Source organism: Melozone crissalis, unplaced genomic scaffold (assembly GCF_028551555.1).
Source record: "Melozone crissalis strain CALT ecotype California unplaced genomic scaffold, PUWL_Pcris_2 ptg000042l_1, whole genome shotgun sequence".
In the NCBI taxonomy this organism is placed as follows: Eukaryota; Metazoa; Chordata; class Aves; order Passeriformes; family Passerellidae; genus Melozone; species Melozone crissalis.
The window spans coordinates 47,002,675-47,026,352 of record NW_026535820.1 but is presented as its reverse complement, the minus strand read 5'-3'; the positions used below and the strand labels follow the sequence as shown (position 1 = coordinate 47,026,352).

Sequence of the window (23,678 nt, the reverse complement as noted above, 5' to 3'; positions counted from 1 at the left end):
GGGCTTAGAGATACCTCTTATTGTTTATGAGCACCATATATTTCCTTCCTGTATTGCAAACTCCAGTTTAACAGCTGCTCTCTTTCTTCTTGCTGTCTTTCCCCTTCAGTCTGACTAGAATTTTCAAGATAGTAATTCAAGACACTTACATAAAATTGATGACTTAGTAGCACCAGCTTTTTTTTTATCAAAGAAGTCTGGATAGTCTGCTAGGTAGGTTATATAAGGCAGAAACTACATGATACCAGTACAGTGGGAGATTTTTTGATAAAGGGACTGGAAAGAAGAAACCCTTTTTGACCAAGGGTTGCGTAAGATATCGCACAAGAAATCCCATGAGTTAAGTGGAAATGCCTATCAACCAGGCTGTCACAAGAAAATTTTATTCAATTATGAGTACATTTACCTCCTTATGCTTATGCCAGATTTTGATGTTAGGCTACAGTGTTGATACTTGGGTAAAGGGCTTGACATATGCTAGCTCTCTAAGGGGGCAATTTTAGCCATGGAATAAACATCTGGATTGCAAATTTCTGTTCTCAGAACAAGACCTTAGTGAGAAGGTCTTAATGGAATAAAACTATTGAGATCCTAAGACTGATGGATAGTCCAAACACTGAAAAGGTAAAAAATCAAAGCTGTCATTTTGTTACCACATTCAGATGAATTTCTGCAAGAATCATATATGAGGGAACCAGTAAAGATGGGACAGTATGTTCTCTGGAAAATCACTGAATGCATTGAACTCATGTTTTTGTGACACAATAGTGTCAATGTCCTGCCATGCAGAAACACCTGTGACTGATGTAACCTACCTTCTGGACTTCAAAGGATGGTTGGTACTCTCCCACAGTTTGCTTGAACTTGAGATTTCGTTCATAATTTTCACCTGCAACTACAGTGAATGGGCCTTAAATCAATGTCCTTATGATTTAGCTTCCCTGAAATATAAATAAAATTAAATTTTAAAAAATGGAAAAAGCATGCCAGTCTATTGCATAAAAATACTCACTTTGCACAATATCCTTCCTGAAATTTTGTGATAATCTATTTCTTGCATATGTAGGGAGTAAAATGCCGATTAAGATAAGGTATGCTTGCAGCATACTGCAGATATTTAATGCTATCAGTTAATTCTGACCAATATTCTACCTGTCCCATGTGAATCTGCTGAATAGATACTGTATCTTCACCTCTTGTATCTGAATTTATGATGTTTCCATACAAATTCTTAAAAAAAAAGACCCCAAACAACCACAAACCTCCAAGCAAACAAAGAAATAAACAAAATCCCCAAACAAACAAAGAACAAAACCCACATAGCCTCCCACTAGGCACACAAGGTGAAACACAGATAGTGTAGGAAAGAAGTTAGATCCAGCTGACAGGGGTTAGGAACACAGTCTGTGAAGCCCAAATCTCCTGATTCTTGGCTATGTTAAATTTCCTCAATTGCCATAAACAATTCCAGTTACAAAACACACTACTGGATTTTTCAGAACACAAAGCCTGAGGCTTGGCATACACCTTCATCTCTAGACTGGACCATGGGGGGAGAGAGTGTGTGTGTGTTTTATTTTCTTTCTTTTTAAACATGCATTCTAAAACATATAAAATGGGTAAAATTTTTTAAGTGTTCAGAATGCTACTGCAGTGCAATGTGTGTGTTTATATAACTATCACGAAAAACACAGAGAAAGATAGCTTTGAATCTGGGCTCTCCTAAACAATTTTTCTTTAACAGAGATAAAATAATGAAAAATACTTAGTTAAACTGCTGGCTAAACTCTTATTGTTTGTACTGCTCCTGGTAAAGACCCTGGGGAGCAGCAGCGGAATGTGTGCTATTGATTGGCTGGTTAAAGAGAGGCCTATTAGATTGAGACAGGCTGGATTGATTATACAGCCGCAGAAGGAGCTCTGATTCAGAGCTGAGTGAACGTCAGGGTGAGAGAGAGAGAGAGCAAGCGAGAGAAAGCGTGCAACAGAGGGAGACCGTACCCACTGTAGCATCAGTGTGTGACAGGTGGTGCCTGATAACACTGATATTGAGCTCCTTCAGTGGAGAACTTGCTGAGCTACCCTTTTTTTCATTTGCAAGAGGATGCCAGCTCTAAGCCAGTGCAATTGATGACAGACTGGATCTTGGAATAGTTCGTTTCACTTACAATTACATCTCTCATGTTCTGCTTCTCTGAAGAAAGGCTTATTACGGAAGACAAAAATTCATTCTCTCCCCTTACCTCACATATTATTGATGATATACAGAGTTTGATCTTCCAGGTAAGGAAATTATCATTTGCTTTTCTGAGCAGATAAGAAAGGAATTATTCTTTTTGTATCTTGCATGTTAAATACAAGCTTTGGCATTTATTCTCAGAATGCATTTTTGCACTTGTATTTCTTTCCCTCGCAGATTGTATGTAACAATTGTTATGTACCCATAAAGACAATTCACAGGACATGGTTTGTGCATTGCATTTATCATGCTTAACCCTGAAGGTGGATGGAATGAAACAGAAAAGATCATTTCTGACTACTTGGATAGTGTTTTGATATAACTTGTCCCATACATGCTAAACAGTCTGGAGTAATAATGGCACGCAAGCTCTCCCATGTTATTGATCCATTAGTGTACATATTGTGATGCCAGGTAGAGAGAGTATTTACCTGAAGGATTTCTCAGTGCTTGTCAGCAGTTTGAAATAGTATCTGTCTTTTCACTGCAAACATGCTGCTGCTGAGCAAATATGGTCAGCCTTAAATAATTTATCATTAGACTGCCATTTTTTAGCTATGTTGTAGTTATTACTAGCATTCTGCCTGCAAAGCAAAGATCAAGGCTTATGACTTGAAATATGAAACCTAGGATGTTCTGTTACACTGCGCTGTATGTTTGAAGCAGCCATCCCATGGACTGATTGCCTGTTTTGCTATGACATTGACTCTACCGTCTCCTAACTGCAGAGCTCCACATAAAGTTTCTATGTATTTCCTTCAGCTGTGTTTTAAGTGGTTTTGCTGTCATAGGTGGTAGGTTCTGATAGATTGCTGTGATTTTGAAGGTGATAGACTATATCTGAAATAACCCCGCTTTTGGGTTTGAAGTATGTACGTCAGGAAGTTGATTGACTGGGTGTTTACAGGCCAGGGGAGCATAACACTAAGACAGCTCCTTCATTAGCAGCACATTGCTTCCAGCTGCGACAACGTGCACCACCTTCCTCATCAGTTTGTGCACTCTGCTCCTTGTTCCATACTGCAGAGTTTTTCGTATGCCACATATTGTGATTATTCCCTCTGGGTGAAGTAGAGGCAACAATCTATTAAGGCAAGCATTTAGGTAAACTTTGACAGCCAAGTACAGTGTTCCAATGCTTTGGCCAGTTAGGAAACTGCCTATAGCAAGGTCTTGCTACTAGGAGGTGGACCTACATGTAATCCAATTTATCCAATGACTAAAGAATCACAACTATAGAAAAGCACTTTCTTCACTTCCTTTACCAAGAAATTTTTAATAAATTTCCATAAAACAGCATACTTAAATAATTAAAGGCTTCTCAAAAACCCAAATAAGAAGTGGAGTTGTCAAAATGATTATTTGTAATTTTTAAAAGACGTATAGGAATTAAGGACCTTGGGTATATAAAGATTTTTTTACAAACTAACAATAATTTCAAGGGGATATCTAAGTGACCACAAGGATAAAAATATGCAATGCTTAAGAGAAAGTTTTGTCTGCTATAATGTATCATATGAATAAACATTGGCAAAACAAACTAAGCTGATGACCCCAAACTAAAATCTTACTTCAACTATAGCATCTGTGCTCTTTTAATACCTTGTATCTTCTATATGAATAGGGTTTATGTTATTTCTTATATACATAAATGTAAGCAATTTTGATGTTTCCTTCTGAAACTCTTTCCAGGTAGCCAGACCTTCTCTTGGGGGTAAATTTTGCCACCATAGCTTTATTTTGTGGTATTTTACTCCATAAAATATTGCCAAAGGTGAGCGCTCCCCACACTGACTATGGAGTCAGAGTGCAGTATCTGACCATAAATAATGGAAGGAAACACTTTATATTTTAATTATCTGACTGAAAATTTTAACACTGAGACAAAGACATGGGTATTGAAAGCTAGATTTATCAAGCATAGACAGTATTTTATAAAGAGCTAAGATAATTGAATGTCTAATCCACTTTGTATTCTTACAGAGCTTAAGGCCTGCCTCAGTATATTTCATGTGCAATTTGACTAGCAAAAAAAGTCCTTTATGTATGCTCAAAAGCTTTCCTACATCTCTTATAATATCTCTCTTTTCTCTCTGAAAAGTCTTGTTCACTATACTGTGCTCTTTAAATGTACCTTATAATTTTCTGATTAGAAAAAATAATCATGGTAATTCTGTGATTTCAAAGACAGCAATTTTTTTTCCCTCGAGATTGATGTCTGTTACTAGTCAGGTTACATCTAAGCCATGAAACTCCAAATAACAATAAAAAGCAGGGGGTTTTGCAATGGTAATATTTCATTTGAGCCTTAAATTTATGTATCTAAAGCTCAAAAGAGAATCGAAAACCAAACAATTAGTTAAGTTGACATTCATATTTTTCTACGCATAAGATATGTTATTCATTTCCACATTAAATATTTTAATCATCTTCTTTTGTCAGATCCAGAAAAAATACATAAAAATACACAAATGAGAAAGAGTTAAGAGTTTGTGTATTACAAACTGTGCATTTTCTTTCAGGTCTTTGATGTTGTTAATGTTAATCTGGACTTTTTGCAACACTTTAAACTGATTCAGTTATGTCACCTTTTTCTCAAAAGATTAGTTTGACCTTTTGAAAATTAATGCTGTATTCCTTTCCAGCTTGAAGTCACAGAAGGCAAAATTTGTTTTTATTTTCCTAGCTAACTTAAAGCCATTAGGGGGCTCTTTCCTCCTATGCTATCACACAGCAAGCTGCAACACAAAGATACAGGTAGCTCCTAGACTTTTTTACCAAAAGAAATAATTCTTGAATTAATTTATTTTGGATGTGAATTATTTTAATAATATAGAGCAGCTAACAATCTCTCTATTTTTTTGTTCAGTTGTTGGAGAGGGTTCTGTTTATTTTGGGTATTTTTATTGCACATAGTTGAAAACTTTTACTGTCAATTAATGGTTAGGTGTAGAAGCTACTTTGTGTCCCACAAAGGAGAAGCAGGAAACACATTCAGCAAAAATTTTAAAGTAATCCCTAGGATTACTAATATGAATATGAAACATCACTTATGTCCAAGAAGCTAAAGTCTATTTATCTGAATAACTGGGAATATTGGTGCAACTAGCTTTAAAAAAAAAAAAAAAATCCATTGCACACTGTTATATTGGACTGAAAAGAACCTAGAGTATCTAGAAGTGACATACTCTTCCCTTACACAACTTGCTTTGTGATCAGGGTTTTTGGATCACTCTTTATTTCACAAAATGAGAAAGTTTCAATTCTGAAAACATTTACTCATATGAGCAGCTGCACTGAAGTTACCGTGGGCCAAATTCAACACCTTTGTTCTGCCTATTACCCTTTAGTTTCTGTAAATTCATTGGACCACTGGACCTGAAACCATTTGTGAAGTTTTTTGCTATTTCTTGTGGGTTGTAAACTTTGTGCAATGACTTGTGATACTTGGGATTCTTCAGAAAGAACTCTAGAATAATCTACTGAAGGCTAAGGAAAAGAATTTAATATGTTCTAAAGCACAGCAAGGTAGTTGTAAACACTGTCATGTCATGCTGAGGTGAGGCCAGGAGAAACATGAATGTCAAAAGAGAAGCAAAATAATTGTACCCCTGTTCCAGTTTTGAAGAATTTTTTTATTCCTGCCATCCTTGAATGAAAAAAATTCCCACGTTCGTAAATTATTTTACCCACACTAAACCAACTTACTACTTTAAATTGTATTGCTTGGGGAGATTCCAATACTGCCAACTCCATTCAAGAAAAAAATAAAAGAAAATAAAAAGGACTGACACACTTTGTGATGTTTGACATTCACCGTGAAGAAGTATAATCCAGTCAAGTTGAAATGAAAAAAGAAAAGTTAAAAAAAAATGTTATTTCTGGGTTTTACTGCACATCTGAATAATCTCTCATTTTGCATCCTCTTATAGCAACTGTCTTGTGATGTATCAATAAAGAACTTTGTTCTACTAAACAGCATCTAGAAATTCCAACCAGAACCTCAAGATACTTTGTTTTTTGCTGTACCTAGACAGTTCATCTAATATAATGAAATTGCTAACAATATGGAATAAATCAAGTATTATTTCTTAGGTAGATAATTGATGCTTCAAACTCTAAGATTATCTCCAATAGATATATTATTAGCACATTGCAAATTCAGCATCATACAAATTATCTTTCTGTTTGTAGAAGAGGGCTTATTCATTACTAAAAGGTGGCTAAAGTTAACTATGATTTGCTTGCATTTCAAGTAATTAATTTTGTACACATGAACAGTCATCAAAGCTGAGATGGCATTATTATTATTAGTAATTCCTCAGGCACAGCATTGCCAGTCAGTCAAAGGAGGTGATCGCTCCACTCTATTCTGCACTGCAATGATCTTACCTGGAGCCTTGTGTGCATTTTTGGGTACCATAATATAAAAAAGGTATAAAGCCATCAGGGAGCATCCAAAGGAGGTCCATAAAGATGGTGAAAGGTGGATGGATGGGGACGGCACACAAAGAGGGGCTGAGGTCACTTGGTCTGTTCAGCCCGGAGAGGAGGAGACTGAGGGGAGACCTCACTGCAGATACAACTTCCTTGTGAGGGGAAGAGGAGAGGCAGGCTCTGAACTCTTCTATGTGGTCACCAGTGACAGGACCTGAGGGAATGACATGAAGTCTTCTCAGGGGAGGTTTAGGCTGGATATTAGGAAAACTTTTTTGACCTAGATGGTAGCTGGGGACCAGAACAGGCTCCCCAGGGAAGTGGTCATGGCACCAAGCCCAACAGAGCTCAAGAAGCATTTGGACAATGCTCTCAGACGCATGGTGTGATCCTTAGGTTGTCCTGTGCAGAGCCAGGAGTTGAACTTTGATGATTCTTTTGGTTGTCTTCCAACTCAAGATATTCTATGATCATGTGACTTTTTTTAAGGTTCAAATGAGACCAAACAAATTGCTGGAGGAATGACAGGAAGTGTAGCAGAAGCAAGGAGCAAAGACCACTTCTTGGTTGGAGTCAAGCACCCTAGTAGCAAGACTCTTTTCTCCTCTATAAAACGCAGTTTAATTTAATTATATGTTTTGCTTCCTTGAAATCAGTGAAATTTTATGTAAAAGATAAAAAATTAAACCCATGTAAGAGTCTGGCACAAAGTTTCTGCAGAGCTCCACTCCACAGGTAACTCTAATTTACTGGTTGGTTAATTTATCCCTTATATAAACACACTAAGCAAAGCACTTTGAAAGACTTTTGAATGAAAACTGTTATATAAATGTAAAATATTATCATGGCAAACAGAAGTCACTCAAAGTTGACAGAAGTCACTTCAGCTAATGACAACTGCAAGAGTCTGGTGTGCTTTATTAAGCATGAACAAATAATTAATCTCTGACGAATGTTTAAAGACAGAAACAACAGTTCTTCAGACATGTAGTCAAATAAGAAATACTTAGGTGTTTTCCCTATTTTATGTTTTGTATAATATATGAAGGCAAAAATTCAAATTACTAGATTTTAGAAGTAGAGAAGTTTGCAAAAACAATTTTTACATGTACTGTCAAAATATTTTATAGAGAAGTAATAGCAATGCAATTTAAAATTCACTTCATAATACAATGGAAAGCAAAATCTTTTGTTTGTTTTTAATTTTTTTTTTACTGGAAAAAAAATACAAAGCAAATGAAATTGCATTGAAACAGCACCTGCAGCTTCCTCAAATTTATATACAATCCTAATATACATATATTAATTTATATATAGATGATGGCATCCTTGCCCATGGTGGGGGTGCTGGAACTAGATGATCTTTAGGGTCACTTCCAACCTAAGCCATTCAATTAAATGAGTCTGTTATATGTGTGCACACATGTGTGCACGTACCTATATTTAATCTTATCCTTCACTGTCTGTATTCCACACAGAAGTATATAGTTTATATAAGTATATACAGAAGTATATAGTTTCCCTGTTAGAGAAAATTTGTAATTTTTAGGAATACAGCCATGTAAAACTCAAACATATTCCTTGAGTACCATGAAACAAAAGGGTTTGTTTGTTGGGAAGCCACTTGAAAGTACAAGTTATAAGACAGATGTCACCAAGAAATGCAGATCATCAGATACCAGGATCTTAACAAAATACTGTTTTCCCTGATATTGAAAACACTTTGTTCGCATAATCTGCTTGAATGCTGTGATGTAATAACAGCTTTGAATGGCTTTGCTGAGCAGCATGCAAGAAACTACCTTCAAAACACATGGCACAGTTTTGAGAAAAACTCTAATTTTTTCGGTTTGTTTGAATTTCAAAATATTTTGAAGTGAACGAAATGTGTTGTTGCTTTGCAAAACATTGATTACGTTTGGCTCAGGAAAAAGACAGGGATAAATCCTGGTCTGATCAGTGACTGTTAACACTGGTCTGTGGAGTATCAAGTGAGTGAACAAAGTTCTGCAGAGCAGCTGATAGAGAGAAGTAACTCATTGTCCTCTGGTGGATCTGTAACACTGACAATTAATGTGCTTACAGCACTTTACAGCAGTGACAAACCTATGGTAACACCTTGAGTATTTATACACCTTTTTCACCCTCAGAACATTTTGTGACTGATTTAGGTATACAACTGAAAGTTTTGCCCTTTCCCTCCAATTATCAAGTATTAAACATAAAAACAAACCAAACCAAACAAACAAACTAACTAAAGAACAAAAATGAAATAAACAAAAACAAACCCAAACAAACTAAACAACAGCAACAAAAAAACACCAAAAAATATCTCACACCAAACCCCTGTCAAATTCACTTTTGGGCAAGCTGTTAAGGTAAACATAATGAACTGTCAAAAATTAGTAAATGATGATAATTTTTTTTTGTTAAACATAGTGAAACAATAGTTTTGTTCTTCATACTTTGTAATGATCAGAAGGTGTAATATTATGTAATGTTGTAATGTTGTAATATTTGTTTTTAATACTATGTAATGATCTTTGTGTCCCAGAATACTTAATGATAGTAAAATATTTTGCAGCATATGGAAATTATGTATATCAGAAAGTAAAAATATATAATATTCTTTAAATTCTGTAAATTTCAGTTCTAGAAGTCTACTTCATAGGGGTACATGGACTTCACCAACTTCTAAAAACTTCTGAAAATAAATTGTAGTGTTTTGCTCTTCCCAGCTTCTTAAGATGCATTAATGATTCCTAATTCTATGCGTCACAGCTGTACTGATGTGTAAGGGCAGTTCTGAAATTAATGTGCAAATAAGAACAAGCTCATCTGGAAAATCCTTCTGCTGGTGCATTTTATTGAACTCAATTAAATAATACAAACATATCGGGGCGTTTATAAATTAACTTATGACAAGCTATAACTTTTTAATACTGTGTGTGGAATCAGAATTTGAACCTATCTTCTTAAATGAAATCATGAGTAACTTCTGATGGGGAAACATGCTTTCAAGTTCCCTGCCTTATTTGGAGACACAGGAAATTTGAAGCGGCCTCAGGTGAGCCTGGGTGATATTCAAGGGACTCAGTCTTGGATGTTTGTCCATTAATCTAGGCACTGTCGTACATCTGTATATATGTACAGAATCTAACTAGCAAAATTACAACAATGTCATCAGTACCTGCTCTTTATTACCTTATGCCGATAAAACAAATATCAATGCCTGGGATTACAGCTATTATGAGGTGTTTTATCACCAGCAAAGCTGGAGCAAAGTACAAAAGCTCTACAGTGTCCATCAAAAATGGAAAATTGTCCCTGAATTGCATGATTCAGGGAGCATGATCAAGCAGATGTGTCAGACATCTGATATTATTCTGAAGATCAGGGAGAACACTTTGGGAAAAGATGTTTCTTTTGCATTCTGTATCTATATACTGTTTGGCTGCCATGAAATCTTGGGAAAAAGCTTAGAGTCCTTTGGGATGGATGGGATCAGGAAGACAACATTATTGAATTGATGCAGATATACAATTATACAATAGTTCTTATCACAATTTTTATACTGTTTAGGAAAATTGTTCAAACAGGTGTTGCACCTTACTCTGAAATAGCACACGTTAGTAGGTTTCCTTCCAGGGGAACAACTAAATAATTATACATACCTGCTTCCAAAGTGAGGTGCAATCTCAACCTCACTCTAGCTCATCTTTTCAATGTCTTGCCCAAGTGCAGCAAATGCAGCATGCCTGGGATATCAAACTTCTTAGTAACTTTAAAGAATGAAATGAAATTATACTGCACAGAGAGAAAAACGTGTATAAAACCTGTCCAACTATATTACATATCAATCTAAACCAAAATCCTGTCTGATGATTCTATAATTCTCTTAGGCATCTAGACTTCTACTTTTTTGTTGTTGTTGTTCATGTGTATATATATATATATATATATATACATGTATCTGAAACTCATTAACTTCTTCACCTGTTTTTACAACTAAGTATTCCTGCCTAAAAGTTTTGGAGAAGCCCTACTGCAAGAACTGCTGTCACTCTCTGGGTTGATCTACACTAGAGTGTTGGAGGAGTGAATGTCAAGATTTACAGGACCTCAAGATTAACTCATCCACAAGCTTTTATCATGCAAAACAGTTCAAATTCTTTTCATCAAGGAGAGATATCTTTCAGTACCTTGTATAAATCTTGGCATAAGAGAATGCCAATAGATATTTACTAAGAAATAAACTATATACTGTGAATCTCCATTCTGGTTTACCATCATGTATTTTCTTTGATTCTGTCATAAATTAACATTCTCAAGAGGAACCAAAATTACTTTAGCCATCAACATTTTTCAGACAGTGATTTGTGGACCAATCTTACTATCTATGAATATATCAGGAATATCAGTTTTTCCTACACCTATAACTATTCATCATCTTCACTTCCATAAGACAGCTGAAGATGTTTTAGATTTATGCTAAAATCCAGAGAGAAATTCTGTACAGTATGTGAAAGTATTCCATGTAGAAAATGTGTATGCATCTGAGAGTAAAAAAACCCTACCTGACAGTGACAGCTCCAACTCTTTCAGCCTGACCTCTTCCAACCCAGCTGTGGTGGGATACGGTGCTGGGTCCACATAGGAGGGATGTGCTGGCGCTGCACCTTTGTATTTGGAGAGTTTATGGTCCCTGATACTTTTGCCATTGATTTTACACAATTTTGCAAGTGGAGAACTTGTGCTAAAAAGAATTGGCATTTTCTTGGATGGCACAGTTTCAAGTGTTCCATGCCGAAGATGCCTATCGTAAAACTAAAACTTCTTTTCGAGTCTCCTGTATCCATGACTAGAAAGCTGTGTAACATTCCCTTCCCTTCCCTTCCCTTCCCTTCCCTTCCCTGGGCAGTTCATTTATCACAGTCTGCATCACTTTTCTCCAGTTTTCCCTTCTTTTGAGAAGAATTTTTTTTTCTTTTTTTTTCTTTCCTTTCTCTTTTTGGGGAGAAATGGTGGGCCAAAGTGGGCAGGGCAGGAAACAGTATCTTTTTTTAGGAAAAGTACATAAGGTCAGCCATTGCAGTCTGTAGCTATTTGGAATTTCTAATTTTGGGAGGATAAGAATGTTGAAAGAAAATAAGAGGTTTGGTTATATTTGTTTGTGGTTTTTTGTTGGTTTTTTTTTTTAATTGCTTTTTTAGTTTATGAGTTTCTAGTCACTAAAGTGATAGGTGCTCTACACTTAGATAAATATTTCATGTGCACAGAATATGCTGTTCTGCCTTTTGAAAAAGCTTTATTTTATTAATGAGTTTGTTTAATTTCCACACCCTTCAATAAATTATCAACTTGGGTATAAAATTAAATATAATTAGGTCACCCTGTGGCATGCTTTTTTTGTAGATGATGTGTGAACCTCTCTGGATTGAGCTGCAATTTTGTGCTTTCTCATTATGTGTCAGCTGTGAAAATTCAACATAACCAATGTGCTCTGCTCTCAGTAATGATAGCATGTACTTGGAAATACAGTACATGAAGTCTTACAAACATTAAGGTATAATTTTTTGGGAATAAAAAACCACAACTATGTTCAAAACTATAGCTAGTGGATGAACTGGGACACTGTAATGTCTACCTAAAAATTAAAATTAAGTTACCTTTTAATAAAGACAGTAGTAAGCAAAATTGTAACACATTTCACAAATAATGTCTTGGTAGCATTATTTTGAACCTAAATAAGATATAGAGCTCTTTTATATGACATTTTAAAAATCTCTCTTTTCATTTTAGATGCACATGTTTGCACAACTGAGTCGCTACTCAAAATTTCCTTTTGAGATGTCAAACAATCATTAGATCCACCACTCTTAGTTTTATTTCAGATAAAATGCGCAGTACAGCAGAAATTTCATGCATATCCTCCAAAACTTAACATGAATAATCAAAGTCATTGATTAAATTACCTAAACAAGTCCCTAATTCTCACAGACAATCTATTTCTCTTGAAATCAGATCCTAAAAATCATTTGCTTTTAGTGTTCCAAGAATCAGAATGGTTGATTCCTCTGAGCTAGAAAAACATTGCTGGCATAAAGTGGCATAGAAATTTTGGCTAATCTACTACATGTCAGATGATATTTTGTCATAATAATTTCCACGACTTTTAATTATTATTAGTTCATAATAGTTTAAAGTATTGAAGCCAACAGTAATTTAATTTTGTGATCTTGTACCACACTGAGGTGTTTTGACTATATTTTTTTTATAATCATGAGCACAGGTGCTGTACCTTGTGCCTAATACTGTGCACTACTCACACTATTAGATACAAAAGTATATATATTCTTAACAATTTTGTACACAGTTTTAACAAATAATTTTAAAAAATATCTCTCTGTAAAGCTCCTTGTTTAGGAAATGGAAAGGAAGATGTAAAGAAGGCCCTAGTCTTTATTGCTGCTTGACCTTACAATTCTTTTTCAAACAATAAATCAGTTCTTTAATACAAACCATGCACATAGGATTGTTAATCTTGACAAGGACCACAGAAATATAATGCCACCATCCCTATTATATTTTCTTACAAGTCTGCATGCTATCCTTTTGTATTAATGGACATTTCTACTCTCTTTCTCCCATTCTTTTCTCTGGAAGAAAATAGTGCTAGAGATATTATGCTTTTAGAGAATAGATGTAAATATAATTCTTCTAGATATAACTCATAAAATTCAGAAAGCCTCTATTAAAAAAATGTTCTGTTCTGTTCTAAAAAAGCCTACTCTTTAAAATGCTCTACAACAGCTTAAAACTTTCCAGATGTGAAATAATATTTAATGTCTCTATGTCATCAGAGATGCAAGATTTTTGCCATAGTACAAATTATGGACTAAATCAACCAACAAAAAATTCAAGATCTAAATTTGAACTTTGGAATGCTCCTTTTTTATCATGTAGTGTTGGTTTCTCAACATAGTGACATACATTAAAAATTACTTAGAACAAAACCTAAAGACTCATTTTAAATTTCCTTTGAATATTGGTCATTTTGCCAATTACAGTTTGGCATGTTTGAGTGTGATTTGAGGATAGTTTTAGAATTACCTAAAGAATAGTGCCCTTAATGTATAGAGAGAATAAAATCTTCATAAAATTCAATTAAGTTTTTTTGGATGCCTTAATTTTGACTTTGCCTATTTTCCTATGCATTGTCTAGCCTGAGAATTGTATTTGACATGCAAAGATATAACTTCCATGGGAATTACAGCTACAATTTATTTACAAGTAATCACACAATTGCATATAGATAGCTACAGTTGTAGATATCAGTGTCCCTATAACCACGTCTCAGAAGCTTCTGTTTGAAAATTGAAAAGTCCCAATGCCCCAGGATTCTCAAAATTAAAATTTATCCACCAAGAAAACTGAAATGGAAACAAACTCTGCATTTGGATAAAACAGTTTTCCTGTCCAGCAGTAACATTTTGCTGCAAATGACCTCCTCACCTGCATTTAGCATGTTGATTACTCAGACCACTGAAGCACACAGGGTGCTGTGCAGAGCCACCAGTCAATAATGTAATTTATAATGATGACCCTTCTGGGCAAACTAGGGGAGGAACTAGTCATTACTGTTTTCTTCTAGCTGAGGAAATCTGTTCCCCTGCTGGAAAATACTCACCAAACAAAGAGAAAATCCACCAGTCTCTCTAACATTTTCTACTTACAGAGAAGTGAGAGGCTGCAGTTGAAACTGATTGTACCTGAATACAGCTTAATAACTAGAAGCATCTCTTTTTAACCTACGAGACTCTCATAGATGTGTTCATCAATAACATAATTGGTGTAATGATACAAGAAGTTGCTGTTAGGATGGCTTCAAGTTAGGGAAAACTACTTCCCTTAAATGTGTTGGAAGCAATGCACAAACTGATGGCCAGTATTTTACTGAAGCAGAGAGCAAAATATGGCTTTATCTCCCATGCTTCTTATCTCATCTCACTGACTGTAGCTGAATGTCCCTTGCAGGTGAGCAAAGGGTTGTTTTGTTTCAGCCTCCTCCCAAAGCTCTCTTTGTGGGGAGAGTAACACCCTGACATGGCTGAGGGACAGAAGTCGAGATTGGGGCTGCCTATGGAACCTACTGGAAAATTGCTGCTGGTGTGGGAAGGAGCCACTCATGGGACAGCAGGGCAGGGGCCAGGGTGATGGAGGGCATTCTTGTGCCACAGCATGGCCGAGGGAGCAATCTCCTGTCCTGTGAGGGAAAGGAGTGGCAAGGAGGGGGCTGTGAGGAGGTGAGGAGAGCCCTGTGAGTCACCTGTTTTGTTTTCTACTCTTTTGTGGGGCCCTCCCTTGAGAGGACTGTGCTGTGGCCGTGTACCCTGCTGTTTGTATCCCCTGCCCTGGTACCAGGGCGGGGGTCTCGGTTTGCTGCTGGGTTTGCTGTACGTGGATTATTTTGGTGATCCTGGCTACACTTGCTGAGGGGACAGCCAGCCTTGGAGGGGCCAAGAGTGAGGCTTTTGCAGAACCAGGGAGTTAAATCTCAGGGAAACTTTCCTGAGAAACTTCAACCATGACCCGTTTGTGTTGGATGAGATCCCAGTCACTAAGGTTAACTTATGTTAGATAAGAAATTATTTAGGAGAATAGGGGAAGAGGTAGGGGCAGACCCTGGAGGTGGTGAATGCAGGACTGCTAGTCGACCAGACTCATAGCATAAGAGTTGCAAGTGGCAACGCTATTTGCTAAGTAAGGCCATGCTGTGGATCCTTGGGCTGAGGCCTGTGTTGTATCTTGGACACTTCCAGGTGATGATAAGGAAGTAAAAAGTATCCAGCTCTGAAGGCTGGAGTTGTGGTGGTTGTGTTGCATTTCCCTTCCCTCTTTTTACCAAAATACTAAATCACATTGAAAGGCACTCCTATGTTGCTGGTAAACCTGTCCAATCTGAGTGTTTCAGGCTTGGAATGCTATTTGTTTAGCAAATCCAAAGGAAACAACATTGGGAGAGCCTCAGAGAGATATGCAGCTGATGCATCTTTCACGGACTCGTGCTGAGTTAATTCAGCAAGGCTTCTGGCAGATGGAGGGAGTCCCTGGCCTTTGCCTCACTTAATCCTGCGATCCCATTGACAGTGGCCAGAGTAGCCCTTGGACAAGCTGTCATTCCTCATTGCTGCCAGACCTGGCGCCAGCGATTCCCATTGCACTTTGGTAACTATCCATGACCTCCTCGTTTCAGAAGTCTTTAGTTTTCCAAAATTATTTTTATTTTTTATTCAAACTGTCAGTCTCTTACAAAAATGTAGAAAAATGATGGGCTGTTCATGAAATGACAATGACTTTATGGCATAGGCTCACATTCAGAGATTAGTTTTGCCCCATCTCTCAAGCACAATATGTCATATTGATTGAAAAAAGGTTATCCTGTAATGGAGAAGGAGCTTTCCTGCAATTCCCAGGTTCAGGGGGAAGGATCCAAGAAGGCTGATAATGAATTAATGGACTCATAACTGATGCCATTTGAACTGTTTCGAAAGTACTGTTTACAAAATTGTACTGTTTACAAAATTGTATAATGGGAGTGAAAACAGTATCCTTTATGTTCTCACTCCCTAAATCTAGTACCTAAGTCTCACTATAAGTGATTAATTAAATTCTGTGTTTTGTTCAAATGATTGTTTAGTAATACTCAGTGACATCAGCTAAACTGGAATAACTGGAAAAAAAACCCCCAAACCTATATTAGACATAAGTTTTACACATAGTACAAACCTACCCTCTTCTTTATCAAATGTTAAACTGAAAAAAAACATTGCCAGGACTAATTCTCAGTGGATTATTTAGGATTATTTGATTGGGAAAATACAGTTTTGTCATGTTTTCCTCTAACTGGAGAATTGTGGACTGGTGATGAAGGTACTTAAAAGGCACTCAAAATATACTCTGGTTCTCCTTGCTTTCTGTCTTTATTGAGTCACCTATAAATATATTTAAGATTTTAAATCTCTAAATATTTTTCTGGCTCACTAAGTTCTCAGTATTTTTTTTTTCAACAAAGCCTTATAGATCAATCTGTTAAAAAAAAAATTATCTGTGGTGGGACAGTGAAAGAAGATGTAGGCGATTTCTAGAAAAAAAAACCACAATCTCTTTGCTCTGCTGCCATTGAAATGTATGTTTTCTATGTTTCTTCAAGTATACATACAAATGGGTAACTTTCTATAATTCTTGTATTTCAGATGGACTCAAATTTAGTAGAAAGCCCCATGATTTAAGTAAATCAAAGCAGATAAATTCCTTTCTTTGTTCTAAAGACAAAAAAATCGAAACCTAATCAAAGAAATAATAGCCCAAACCAAAACCAAACTGAAATTTTGGACCTTGTGTCGTCTCTTACCTTGGGCCAAATGAAAAGTCTGCTATCTGAAGATCAACTTCTTCAGTTTTTCATATTTCTTCAGTTCAACTTCATATAGCAAAGGGTCCATAACTTAAATATAAATTGTGACTCAGGTTTTTATTTAACAAGTAAGAGCAGAGCTTTTACTTCATTGTGGTGCTGTTTACAAGCTGTAAAGATTTGCATGGATTTTTTTTCAATAACAAGTGCTATTATGCACAGCCATTCACTGAATTCAAAAAGCCAGCAGTCTAGGAAGTTTTTGTGAGCCAAATGATAAAAGACTTTATTATTAAGAGCATTTAATTTTCCTACTGGATTTTAATATAATAACCAAGTACTCAAATGATAATTTTTTAACTTACCTTGTGAAATATTTCCAAATGCTGGTGGAATGCGTAGAAGTCTGCCATCAAAATGGCAAGTGGGACATGGTCAGTGTAGGAGCTGTTACTTATCCATATTATGTCTTATTTTATACAGCTGCCTGTTGCTATAGTTTTCTTCTGGACTGAAGTCTTTCCCATATATTTGTGTTGTTGTAGAATACTTCCTTTTTTCTTTCCAGCTAAATATCTGCATATTTTGGTAACAGTGCAACCCAGGTGTTGCTTTCCAGTCTGGGATACAGGTGCCAGCCTACAAGAGAGAATCCTGAATTGCATGCATAGAAAACTTTATGGAAGATGAACAAAGGATTTCTTTGCAAGTTAGGAGGACATATGAATGTGTCTAAGGAAGAGCAGTTGTTATTTAGAAAAATTCCCTCAGTGAATCTGAATTTTTTTTTTACATGCTCTTAAAACTTTCTCTCTGTGCCTGTGGAATTTTCTATTGTACATGCATAAGATGATAGCCTACAATTTCCTACAACTAGTGGACTCATTCTGATATAGTACAAACTCCAAGATGGCATAGACTTAGCATTTAAACTCTAATCTATATCAGAGTGTAATATAATTTATGAGTTATGCTACATGGATGAGGGGATCTTGAGTAGATGCTGTTTTTTAATTAACACTGATATGGTAAGTTTTTAACATTTGCCAGTTTCCACTGCCAAATTTCCCTTTATCAGGAGGAATGAAAATTTGACAAAGTAACATTGATTCTGAGGCAAAACTGCACGATTATGTCACTGGTATCAGCATTAGTGACACGTACAGCCACATTAATTCTTAGGCTCAAATCTTGTCTCAGTTATGTGTAGAATACAAATATGGAAGCATGTATTGATACTGAAATTATAACACTAATTACAATTAGTTAAAATTAAGCCACCTCTCTATGGTGAAGTATTATTCATCACACGGCAATTTTATATAAAGACTGAGTACCTTTCAAGTTTAATATTACAGTTTATATAAATATTGGGAGATGTGTGCAGAAATAATAGATTCAATTCTCTGATTTTTTTTTGGTTGTTTGGTTGTTTTCGGGCTTTTGGCTCTATGCTATGAAAGAGGATCAGTCAAGTAAATCATGATGATCTTCTCTGTCTTACTCGTAACTCACTGATTTTTTATTAAAAATTAGTTACTCTCATGTCTTCACAGCTCAGATCCTGTGATTATTTTAATGCTCTTTTTATGCCATAGTGGCTTTATCTCAGCCCTGTGTCAATCAGGAGTTTTTTAAAAGCATCATTGGATCAGATAAAAAATTTCACTGATATTTTAATACTGTTCAGCTGCTACTATCAGTGCTTTATGGTGAAACAAGATATATTATCAACAAATGAAGTGCGCATTTCAAAATCAGGAAGCTTGAGTGGGGACTCCGAATTGATAGGTAGCTCAGAGTCTCTGTCAAATGTTGATTTTTCTTTATCATGTCTGTTTTTCATGTGTGAGGAAAATAAACATAAAACTACACTGTGTGTTTAACACTCCAAAATGTTGGGGTATGGGATATGAAGATAAATATTCTAGCTTAGTAAAGCTTTAAAATATTTTCTAGCATATACAAGCCCATGGACAGTAAAAACACAACTGGTACTCAGTTTCCCATGAGTTCTGTTTTCATAGATGGTAGGTAATGCAATGTACTTGCAATATTATTATGTCATACCATTTTCTTGGAGGTAGAAGGCAATTGAATACATGTGCAAAGATGCCTTTACAGAATCACAGAATATTCTGATTTGTAAGGGTCTCACAAGGAACATCAAGTCCTTTCTGAAGGCAGACTTCTTTGTTTTTCAAATGAATTATTTAATCTGGTTTGTGAAATTTTTATTCAGATTTTCTTCTAAATAATGAGAATATTTAAGAAATACTGTCTCCTTGTGTTTGAAGGACTTCTTGTGAAAATTGTAATTTGAAAAGATACTTTTGTGTAGTTTTACACTAGCAGACATCAAGTATTTGACAGGAAAAAAATGTATCATTTACCAGGGGGAAAAAAAAGTATTTTGCCCAGAAAAAATATATTGAGCTGCTTTGTCTTTCAGGAGTTTTTCAAATCTAGGCAAGTTCTGAGAGTACACCACTAACAAAACTAACGATTTTTTGTCTTTGTATGACATGTAACACTGAAGTATCTGGTTTATATATATTTTCAATAAGAAAATATGGAGGCTTTCTGCTATTAAGCTAGACATGAACTTTACTAGTGGCAAATTTAATGTGATCATTAAGAGGCAGGCAAAAAAAAAATTATAATCATATAGAAGGAACACAGGATGATGTCCTATATTAATCTTTAGGGTGAAGAACAACATCAGTTGTACCAGATGCCCTTGTTAAACTCAACAGGCTTTCTTTAAAGTACTTTTCATTCTCAGGTGTGTTTATGCCATCAGAAATGACAACACATGGAGGAAAACTTGCAAGATGCATTCGAGCGCAGCAGCCTAATCATAAATTTGATATTGTGTGTTTCATGCCTGATATTTTTTGTGGTTGTGAACACTTGCACCATCAGAAATAATTAAAAGCAAACAAAAGAACTGTGCACAAAGAAAAATAAAGCTTAAAATTATCTGTACAGCTTTGTGCTGTAACTACTGTAAGCGTATAACCAAGCATTTTTATATCTTAGGAATGTAACAGGTATGCTACAGCAACTGCTGCAAGGAAAAAGGTTTCTTTTCAGGTTACGTTGTCAGTTCTCAACAAAATGAATCACACACAGTGGGTGAGTAAAGCTGTCCCTGTGTTTATGATCCCTGACTCATTCCACAGGTTTTATTTGCTTCCATTTCAAAGACATTTTACTACTTTTGTACAGCAAATTGTGTCTACACCATAAACTAACAGTTGCAGCTTTTACAAGTCTGGGATTACATATTCTCTGGAGAGTTTTCTTTTCTGGGACAAATCTTGAGACATCAAAATTCTGGAAATGCCCAAAATAGTTAGAGGAAAGCTGGGCCCCAGTTGGCAAAAGGAAATTGGAAGACAAAAGAAGAAATAAAAAATAAATAGAGTCCTATTGCTGCAGAGGGCCAGCTGCAAAAGTTGTTTCTCTACTCCCATGTGTTTGTGAATCTTGACCTCTCTTGTTAAAGGTGGAATTTTTACTAGGAAGAGCTTGATAAATGCTTCATGCACATGTACATGTATATAAAGGTGACTTGTGGTGCCAGGGCAACAGTGTGGAAAGGGACTAGCATGGCTAGCAGATAAGGATTAAAGGGAAGGGAATGAAAAGTGCTGTATACCTGTACCTTATAGCCTACTTTTTCAGCTTTCACTTGCAGACCCTGTTTCTGGGTTTGCAGTTGCTTCCTCTCATTCTACATATTAAGGAAAGCAGAAGATGGACGCTAAAATAAGAAATCCAATTTCCTGAAACTGAAAAAATGTCCTATTTGTGCTAATTAAAACATTTGCTGAAACTAATTTCATTGTTGCAAAATCAGTATTGAGGTGCTGGGGTTCCATTCTTCAGAGCAAGTCACTCTGAACCCCATGGATGGTGCCTGAAGGGTTGAAAGCGGCTAATGTGAATATCAATTAATTGTGTTCTAGTGACAAGCAGCTTTGCAATAATTTATTGTTTACACTTCTGCCTTAATAAGTAGATAAACATGAAAAACTACAAGACATTTTTTCAGTTTTTCTCAAAAAAAATATTACTTAGAGCTTGACATAGATCCAACATAGAAGGATAGAGAGGACAGAAAACTGGGAGATCCTCAGATGGTTTGTTTCCCTGTTATGAACTAGTCCTCTGGAGCTTCTGATCACATCTTAGCTGTCATATGGACCTTGCTGTCTCATCCTGTCCTGTGGTACCACAAGCAAGAAGGCAAGAGATGTTTGTTCAATCTAACAGAGTTTATGAATGATCACAGAATTCTTTGGAATGCTCTGCAGCAAATTAGAAGTCAAAAGAAAGATACTGTAAAGGCAACTGTTGTACTTTACAGCAGAGCTCAAACTTGGCATGCACCTGTCTTGGGTGAAAATCTTCAATAACTGCAGGAAATTTGTAATACAGGAGAAAACTAAAAATGCTGAAAACATACTGTTAGATTTTGGGAGACTATTTCTTCCTAATGATAAATCTGATGACTAGTCTAATCATAAACATTTTTCTGTTTATATATAAACTTAGATAGCAGTTTAATATTTCTTTGGCAATTGAATGCTCTTACATTGTCCTCATCTGGTCTCTTAGTTACTGTAATCTGGAAAATGTTGGGAAATGGTTTGGAAAAGCACTTAGTGCTGAAATTATTGATGTGTTGTGTATTGGACCCACATCTATGACCTACCTTTCCAAATGTCCAGAAGTACTGTGTATGTTTAAGATAATTTCAAAGAAACAGTAAGCCTAGTCAATTTTCAATCCTTTGAGAAAGAATACAATGAATAATCATGATATCTTAATACCTGTCACTTGAGCTTGTCTTGCAAATTTAAACATTTGTTTTCTGGAATTGCTTTGTGACACATGCAGTTAATGAAAAGTCCTAAGAAACCCATTGCAGAATTCTTTATTTTCTTTTATTTACAGGTTCTGTGATGTCTTGATGTCACTTTTAAATTTGAAATAAAGTGCAAAACAATTCTTTTTAGCTCATGTTTACCTCTTGCTCAGTAGAATGTTCAACTGACAAATATTTCCATGTGGAAAACTTAAATATGCATTTTTAAATAATATAAAATTTCCTATTTCTGTTAAAGTCTTTCACAATTGAAAACTGACATCATTGACATCTCAAACAGCCTGCATTTCATCTTCCTTTAATTATGTATGTCTTTTTTTATCCTCTGTATATGCTTTTTAATTAGTCAGACTAAGATTTCAGTGATGTGTCAAGAATTCTGAAATTTTATTTGGTTTTCTTTCCCCCACATAGTTTCTTTTCTCTACCCCCCAGCTGAGACTGAAACAGTGTCAAAATGAAGCAGCATAACTCATCATTGAGCAAAGGATGTTAAGGCTTTTTTAAAGTTTACAAAGGAAAAAAAAATTAGGAATTGAAATAACCATTAAGAAACTGGAGGAAACAGTTAGAAATCATTTGATTTTTATCCTAAGTATTTAGTGAAAAATTAGCCACAGATGTAACATGTTTTCAAAATTGTAATCTCTCTTCAAACCTCATATAAACATTGCAAAAAGCTAAATATATTGAAGATGTCATAATTAATGCATGACTTTTGATACTTTATTGATTTATATGATGGCTCGCACTTCATAGAAACTATAGATCCAAGAAGTGTTTTGTCCTTCCTCTGTTTATAATTGACCTTTAAGAAAGGTCTGACAAAGAGAAGAGGGCTGCAGTCATCTTAGTCTTGCAGTGTCTTGAACCAATTCATGAATGACCACTATGTACTGGGAGAAGAAAAGTGCTGTCCAGTGCTAAAAGGCTGCTAAACCGTATTAAAGAAGTAGTGATGAGTGCCTGCAGTTTACTTTCATAAAAAGCAAATGATTTAGCTCCACTTTTGAACATCTAAGCAAAGGAGTTTTTACTCCCTAGCTAGTTGCCAACAGAAGAACCAATGCTTAAATTCACCCTGGAAAATTATTTTGAATCCTCCTTCAGCTATTTTTTTAAGGATGCTGCTTAGTAAGAAAACAAGTCACACCAAGTTGATCTACTGAGAAAGTGTGCTGTAACTTTAGGAACATAGAGACAGAAGGCTTTATCAAGACAATTGGAATTTGGGAATGAAATATTTGTGACATTTTGAGAGGAAGAAAAATGATCTAACTGGTACTGCAGTATGCTCATTCTTCACTTAAAAAAGCCAGTACTGCTGATTCCTGGGCTTGGCCTGAAATTCACTTATTTATCTGAAACATAGGAACACTGGTGGACTGAGGACATGCTTCTTGGCAAAGCCATTACCCAAACATATTTTCTTAGCTTAAAAAAATGTATCTAGATGTTTTTTTGGTTATTTAGCTCTGCGCATTGTCTGGAAAAAGCCCCCCACAAATGCAACAATTAACACACTGCATAATTCCTGCACACACACACCCCCAGCCCTTTTCTGAAGGTGTTCACAGCACATTTGAAGTTTGCAACTACTGCCATTCATGCAATGCAATTGACAATCTTCATTATTCATAAAAGAAAATAAATCTCCCCTTCTCCTGTTGGATAAGTTCCACTGTGTT

At 35.7% G+C, this 23,678-nt stretch overlaps 1 protein-coding gene across 1 annotated transcript in view; it reads left to right on the top strand.

Annotated features, from left to right (window-relative positions):
• Window positions 1-1,968: 1,968 nt before the first annotated feature.
• The window catches only part of CDH18 (cadherin 18), a 481,117-nt gene continuing 459,407 nt past the window's right edge, over window positions 1,969-23,678 (top strand). Inside the window, exon 1 of the mRNA XM_054284627.1 lies at window positions 1,969-2,283. The gene's annotated coding sequence lies outside the window, so the exon portion shown is untranslated. The remainder of the gene's footprint in view (window positions 2,284-23,678) is intronic.